Raw genomic sequence first — 8,106 nt, 5'->3', positions numbered from 1 at the left:
GGTATTGTCATCACTGCATAGATCCAGTGCCTGGCTCTGTATCTTGCATCTTGATGATGCCTCTGTTCAAATTTCTGTATGAATAGTGACTGTTGAAGTGTGTGTTGTCCCTGCAGATGTTCAGAACCCTGAATGAGGCCAAAGCCCCCATTTGTACCCCAAGGAGGCTGAGAATGTGAGATTATGTTATGAATATTTTACCACAATAAAAAATAATACAATTCTTTCTCCAAAGACATTTTTAGCATTTTTAGTCTGAAGTCTTCAAATTTAAACCTTACCAAACTTAATAAGGGTGGAACAACTTTTATTTGGCTTGAAGAAGTATTCTTCAATCTTTTTAAAATCAGTTGCCCTTACACTGAATATTCTTTGTGTGGACATTTTTATCTTTAAAAGGAAATGTTTTCAGAGGATGTAGCTTGAAATGAGAGGTAAGAAGGAAGCATTTTCCAAACATAACTATGTTGTTTGCTATTGTGAATGCAGTGACAAATAAAGACACTTTTAAAGAAACCCACACAACATGCACCTAAAGCTTTAATGGCTAGGATAATTTGGTGGGGCTGGAGATTCTTTTCCTCCAACTAAAATATTACACTGCTCTCCTTGTGTAATGAAGAAGTGACAGACCTGCTTTCAGTGGGATGTGCATCTTGAGCTCTTAGGACACACTGTGCCTGTAGCAGACATTGTTGGTGCCTGATCCACAACTCTCCAGCCTGCCCATGAGGTTGCCTGCAGACAGTCCTTGCACACACCTGTGGCTCCTGTGCAGAGCATTTGTTGGCCTCTGTGGGGGATGGGGTGGAGAGAGTGCTTGGCCTAGGTGCAGGCAGGCTAGAAGGGCCAGAGAGTTAATCCTCCTGGAGCAACCAACTAAATACCCCAGCTCCCTCACTCTCAGGGAGACCATTCTAACGTGTATTCTTCCCAGAGAAATTGAGCCCCATTTACCTACCTTGGGAACTCATTAATATACCCTGCTTTGATTTTTTTCTTCTCTTACAATGCTGCCTGGGCTTTCCTCCCAAAGGAACTACTACATATTTTTATTTTAAATAAATGTTTTTATTGTGGTAAATATATATAACATAAAATTAATGATTTTAACCATTTTTAAATGTGTTTTAAGTACTTTCACAATGTTGTGGAACTATCACCACTATCTCCAGAAGATTTTTCATCTTTCCCGACTGAAACTGTACCTATTACACAGCTCCTCATTCCCTCTCCCCAGCTCCTAGCATCACCATTCTACTTTCTGACTATGAATTTGACTACTCTGGGTACTTCATGCAATAATAATGTGGAATCATACAATATTTATTGTTTTGTATCTGGGTTATTTCACTAGACATAGGTTCTTCAAGGTTCATCCATGTAGTAGTATATGACAGAATTTCCTTTTTTAAGGCTAAATAATATTCCATTGTATGTATATACCAAATTTTGTTTACCCACCCCTTGTTGAGGGATACTTGGGTTGCTTTGGATCTACATTCTTACTTCAAGGTCTGCTTTGGGAGGAAATAAGATAATGCCTCTCTCAGATGTTTCAATTACAGCCCAGAGGGAATGTGGTGGTTCCTAGAAGTTGGAATCAGTTAGTTAAATGGCGGGATCCCAGAACCCCTTGTAATGTAGGCCCCTCACCTCAGCCTGAAAAGGCATCTATACTCTTAATACTCAGAGACTGCCTGGTTGTGGGAACAGCTGGCCTCAGGCTGTGGTTGCAGGAGTAAGAAACATGGGCAAAGTGCAGATATAGAACTTTACAGTGGGTCCGATATTTAAGCAAGGTTATGTGTTAAATTCTGTTAAATGTCAGATGGCTATTTAATATTTGACCTAAGTCCTGAACTACATATTCTTCTGATCTCTGACCTCTGATTGAAACTGACAAAGGGAAGTTAGATCTCAAAACCTTCCTTCCTCCAAAACCTAACAGTTTAAACGACCAATGAGTATGAGTCAGCAAAAATCCACCAGCTACAGTAAACAAAGAAAAGGGCTGATTGTCAATAACAAGGTAAGAAATGAGTATCCAAGAAACAGGTCAGCAGCTCAATCTAGTTCTCCACAATGTCTAACTCTGCTCTCCACAGACACATTATCTGGAAGAAATGAGTATATGCAATCCTGACAAATCGACAAATGACCTTCATTGTAGAGTAGCAGAAAAGTGAGAGGCTACTCAGGCAGGAGAGGTACATATGACAGGTGGCCTTAAATGCTTGAAAAAATGCCCCAGAGCCTTCCTCTACTTACTTTCTTATTAATGTTTAATCAAGTCCTAGCATTTATGATCATTTAAAAAAACTTCTTACTCAATGATATTCTTGTTTTATTTAATCACTAGTACAGCAAAAGCCTCAGATTTTTCTTTTTTTGGTAGTATATAAAAAGCATTTCTTATACATTATATATATATTTTTTTCTTTTCTTTAATCAATCCCCGCCCCCCGCCCACACACACACCCATTTCCACCCCTGACCTAAAGATGTTGCCATTTCCCCTTAAGAAATGGATCTCTGAAGGAGAGGCATCTCCTCTCATATGCTCAAGGTGCACCCAGGGCCTGGCGTCCCTGGTGCACCCAGGGGGCCTGGAACACCCGGGGGATGGTCCGTGGCTCCAACTAGAGCGCAAACCCAGGACCTTCTGCATGTAAAGCAGACGTGCTACCCACTACACTATGGAGTCTCCTCTATACATTATATTTTAAACAAGTTTTTATGGGCTGGTGGGAACTCAATCACCACCAATCACATTTCTATGGAAAAATGTATTCCAAGATCCAAGCAAATGACTTACAAACTTTTAGTAAATAAACTGTCTCTGATGTGCTGACTGTCTACTTTAAATACAGACAATATAACAAAGTAGTTAAGGACAAGGGCTTTGGATCTTTCAAACAGCTGTGAGGATGAATCCCAGCCTGGCCACCCGCAGCAGTGTCACTGTGGGCAAATTACTTAAACCCCAACAGCATCACCTCCTCAACCTGGTAATAGCAAATAAATACATGCTACTTCACAGATTTGTTGTGAGGATTAAATTAATTTTTCCAGTTTACAAGTGCTCAGTAAATGAAGTTATTCTCCTTGAGATCATCTCATAATATTCATAATATTTCAATTATTTGGTAAGAAATATCCTATACCTTGATTTCCAAATGAGAAAAGTGGACAGAGATATTAATAGTTACTCTTCTAAACTGTGTACATGCATTTATGCACATTTCTCCAAGGAGTATTTGTTTCCATTCAAAACTTCTCCAAACCTAGTGCCCATCTAGCTCTAGTAAGCACCACAAAGATATACCGTGATTTCTGCATTGCCAAATTCAAAGGACACTTGGCATCTTTAAATGACTGGGTCTCTGCAATGTTTGATGATATCTATCAAACCCACTGTGATGGACTGAATTGTTTCCCCCCAAGTTCATATGTTGAGGTATTAACCCCTGAAACTTCAGAATATGACTGTATTCATTTAGAGACAGGGTCTTTAAAGAGGTAATTAAGTTAAAATGAGATAATTAGAGTGGGCCTGAGTCCATAAGAAAAGGAGATTAGGACATAGACACATACATAGGGGAAAGACGATCTGAAGACACAGGGAGAAGACTGCTATCTATAAACCAAGGAGAGAGGCCTTAGGAGAAACTAACTGCACCGACACCTTGATCTTGGACTTCTAGCTTCTAGTACTGTGAAAAAATAAATTTCTATTGTTAAAGCCACCCAGTCTGTGGTATTTTGTTATGGCAGCCCAAGCAAATGAATACAGACTTCTTTTTGAAACTCATCACTGCCTGTATTTCCACAGCTCCACATTCTCCTGGTTCTCTTCATACTTTTCCAACTGTTCTTTCTGGATGGACTATTAGTCCTTTCCCCATCCTTAAATATTGGGGATTCTCATGGTTGATGTCCTTTCTCATTCGATATGCTCTGCCCAGCAGATGTCGCCATTCTTGAACTATTTTGACAGCAACCAATTCTCATGTATTTTGACTATGTTGACAAACCAATTCAATGACTTCAGCCTAGTTCTCTCTTTCAAGCACCATGTTTCTGTGTAAAATTGCACATTTCCCTGAATGCTCTCCATATACTTCACAATCTACAGTCTAAAACTGTGGTCATCACCTTCCTTTCAAACCTCCTGTGTTCTTGTCCTCCCCCCGCATTCAGTTCATGTCCCATCTTCCTGTTCACTCATGCTAGAGACCTGAGAGCCAGTCTCAATTTCTCCCTTTCCTTTACTGCTATATATTACCACATAAGTATGTATTAAGCCCATCGTGTCCTTCTCATATTTACTACCCTGCTCTAGTCCTACTGATAAGCATCTCTTGCCTGCACTGCTGCAACTATCCCTTAGTCGCTCTTTCTACATTCATCTTCATTCTTGAATCAGTCCCAGCTGTAGTTGCCTAGGTAATTGCCTGGACTTCCTCCCCCATGCTCATTGCAGGATGGCACTACACATCCTTGGAGAGTCTGATCAAGTATCAACTCCTCCAACTCCCGTGCATAAAATTTCTGCTAACTTCTAAAAGCCTGATCATCTCTCCTGTTACGATGGATGAATTATTCTGTGCTCAATCTAAAAACACCACCTCTTTTTAAAAATGTTTTGTTTTTTAATTAGATTGACATCGAATATTATTTTATATTAATTTTAGGTGTACAACATAGTGGTTAGATATTTATATAATTTACGAAGTGATCTCCTCGATTAGTATAGTACTCACCTGGCACTATACATAGTTATTAAGATATTATTGACTACATTCCTATGCTGTTTTGTAACTACCAATTTTGATTATATTGTGACTACCAATTTGTATTTCTTGATCCCTTCACCTTTTTCACCCAACCCCTGTCCCATCCAGCAACCATTAGTTTGTTCTATCTATGAGTCTGTTTCTGTTTTGTTGGTACGTTAATTTTGTCCTTTAGATTCCGTATATAAGTGAGATCATATGCTATTTGTCTTTCTCTGTCTGACTTACTTCACTTAGCATAATACCCTCTAGGTCCATCAGTGTTGTCACAAATGGTAAAATTTCATTTTTTAATGGCTGAGTAATATTCCAGTGTATATATGTAACATAACTTCTTTATCCAATTGTCTACTAATGGGCACATAAGTTGTTTCCATATCTTGGCTATTGAAAATAGCACTGAAGTGAACATAGGGGTGCATATATCTTTTCAAATTAGTGTTTTGGATTTCTTCAGATAAAGTTCTATTTTTAATTTTTTTGAGAAACCTCAAACTGTTTTCCATAATGGCTGTACCAATAGTGCTCAAGGGTTCCCTTTTCTCCACATCCTTGCCAACACTTGTTTTTTAAATTTATTTATGACAGCCATTCTGGCAGGTGTGAGGTGATATCCCATTTTGCTTTTAATTTGCATTTATCTGATGATTAGTAACCTTGGGCATTTTTTCATGTGTCTATTGGCCATCTGTATGTCCTCTTTGGAGATCCTCTGCCCATTTTTAAATTGAATTGTTTGTTTTTTGGTGTTGGGTTGTATGAGTTCTTTACATATTTCAATTACTAACCCCTTATTGAATGTATCATTAGCAAATATATTCTCCCATTCAGTAGGTTGTCTTTTCATTTTGTTTATGGTTTTCTTTGCTGCACAAAACCTTTTTAATCTGATATAGTCCCCTTTGATTATTTTTTCTTTTGTTTCCTTGCCCGAGGAGATCTATCAGAAAAAAATATTACTAAGAGCAATGTTGAAGAGTTTATTGCCAATGTTTTCTTCTAGGAGTTTTATGGTTTGGGATCTTATATTTAAGCCTGTAATTCATTTTGAGTTTAAGATGTATATGGTGTAAGAAAGTAGTCTAGTTTGATTTTTTTCCCATCTATCAGTTCAGTTTCCCCAACACCATTTGTTGAAGAGACTGTCTTTACTCCATTGTATGTTCTTGCCTTCTTTGTCATAGATTAATTGACCATATAGGCATGTTTATTTTGGGGCTCTCTGTTCTGTTTCATTGATATATGTGTCTGTTTTTGTGCTAGTACCATGATATTTTGATTAGTATAGCCTTATAATGTAGTTTGATATCGATGTGATACTTTGTTCTTCTTTATCAAAATTGCTTCAGTTATTCAGGGTCTTCTGTAGTTACGCAAATTTTAGAATTATTTGTTCTAGTTTTGTGAAAAATGCCATTGGTGTTTTGATAGGGATTGCATTGAATCTATAGGTTGCTTTGGGTAGTATGGACATTTTAATAATGTTTATTTTTTCTATCAGTGAACACAGTAGATGCTTCCAATTATTTGTATCTTATTTATTTTCTTTTTTCAGTGTCTCATGATTTTCCAAGTACATTTGTTACATTTATTCCTAGGTATATTATCTTTTGATGCAATTATAAATGAAATTGTTTTCATAATTTCTCTTTCTCATAATTTATTGGTGTATAAAATGTAACTGATTATTGAATATTAATTTTGTATCTGCTACTTTATTGAATTCAATGATTAGTTCTAATAGTTTTTTGGTGGATCTTTAGGGTTCTCTCTATAGAGTATCATGTCATTTGTAAATAATGACAGTTTTACTTCTTCCTTTCCAATTTGGATTCCTTTTATCTCTTTTTCCTGTATGATTGCTGGGGCTAGACTCCCAATACTATGTTTTATAATAGTGGTGAAAGTGGACATCTTTGTTTTGTTTCTGATCTTAGGGAAAACGCTTTTAGCTTTTCCCCATTGAGTATGATTTTAGCTATAGATTTGTCATATATGGCCTTTATTATATTGAGGTATGTTCACTCTATTCTCACTTTCCTGACAGTTTTTATCACAAATGGATGCTGGATTTTGTCAAATGCTTTTTCTGCATCTATTTATATGCTTATATGATTTTTATCCTTCATTTTTTAAAATCAAACCTTTGATTACACTTCAGCTTCCCATCCCACATCCATTCGCTGGTTTTTCTCATCTCAGTAAATTGTGATGTCATTTTTCTGATGGCTCATCCTTAACTCTTTTTCTCATACCCACATCCAATCCACTGATAAATTCTATTGACTTTATCTAGTGTTTTCCATTTCTTACCACCACCACTACGATCAGCCTAGTCCAAGCTGACATTACCTTCAGACTATTAGAAAAAACTTTCTACTGTTTCTCCCTGCTTCTACCCTGTCCCCGTTATGGCCTATTTCTCCACATAGGAGCCAGGGGCCAGTACGATCCTTTGAAAATGGAAGTAAGACCATGTTACTTCTCCACCCAAAACCATCCAGTGGCTCCCCATCTCATAAAATACAGAGTTCTCACAGAGACCTTCAAGGCCTTACATGGATTGTGCCTACCCCTAAGCTTCTAATCTCATTTCCTGTCACTGTCTCCCTCATTCACCCTGCTCTAACTTCCTCAAGTACATTAGTATTTGTCTTCCCTGTTCTTTCCACCTAAAAACTCAGTTGCTACGTCCTCCATTTCCATACTCAAAAATCATCTTACCAGGGAGGTCTTTCTAGACCATCCTATTATAATTCGTGTTCTTTTCTCCCTTCCCTCCAACTCTTCTTTTCCTTCACAGCACATCAATTACCTAATACAGCTTATGGGAATGTAAGTTTCAGAAAAAGAACGGATTTAGTACTTAATACAGCTTATGGGATTCTAGGGTCCAGAAGAGGTACGGATTTGGTCTTTCTGCTCACTGCTGCATTCCTGGGGCCTAGAGGAGTTCCTGACAGATAGTACGCATACGATAAGTATTTATGGGTGAATAAATGAAGACCAATGTCCAAGGTAATCCAATTACAAAAGAAGGAACATTTCTCTCTAAACCCATCCTCTTCTGCTCAAATAAAGCAACAACAGTATCTTTAATCAATTATTTATTATTTACTAAAATTTTTTAAGGCTTTATTTTAGAGAAATTTTAGTTTCACAGAAAAATTAAGAGGAAAATACTGAGATTTCTCATATACTCTCTGCCTCTCACATGCATAGGCTACCCCATTTCAACATCCCCCATTAGAGTAGTACCTTTGTTAGAATTTTTTTTGTAGGGGCTATATTTGTAAGATTTCTGTTT

This window comes from Pteropus alecto, unplaced genomic scaffold (assembly GCF_000325575.1).
Source record: "Pteropus alecto unplaced genomic scaffold, ASM32557v1 scaffold121, whole genome shotgun sequence".
Classification (NCBI taxonomy): Eukaryota; Metazoa; Chordata; class Mammalia; order Chiroptera; family Pteropodidae; genus Pteropus; species Pteropus alecto.
The sequence above is the reverse complement of the archived record's forward strand: the minus strand, read 5'-3'. Positions refer to the sequence as shown.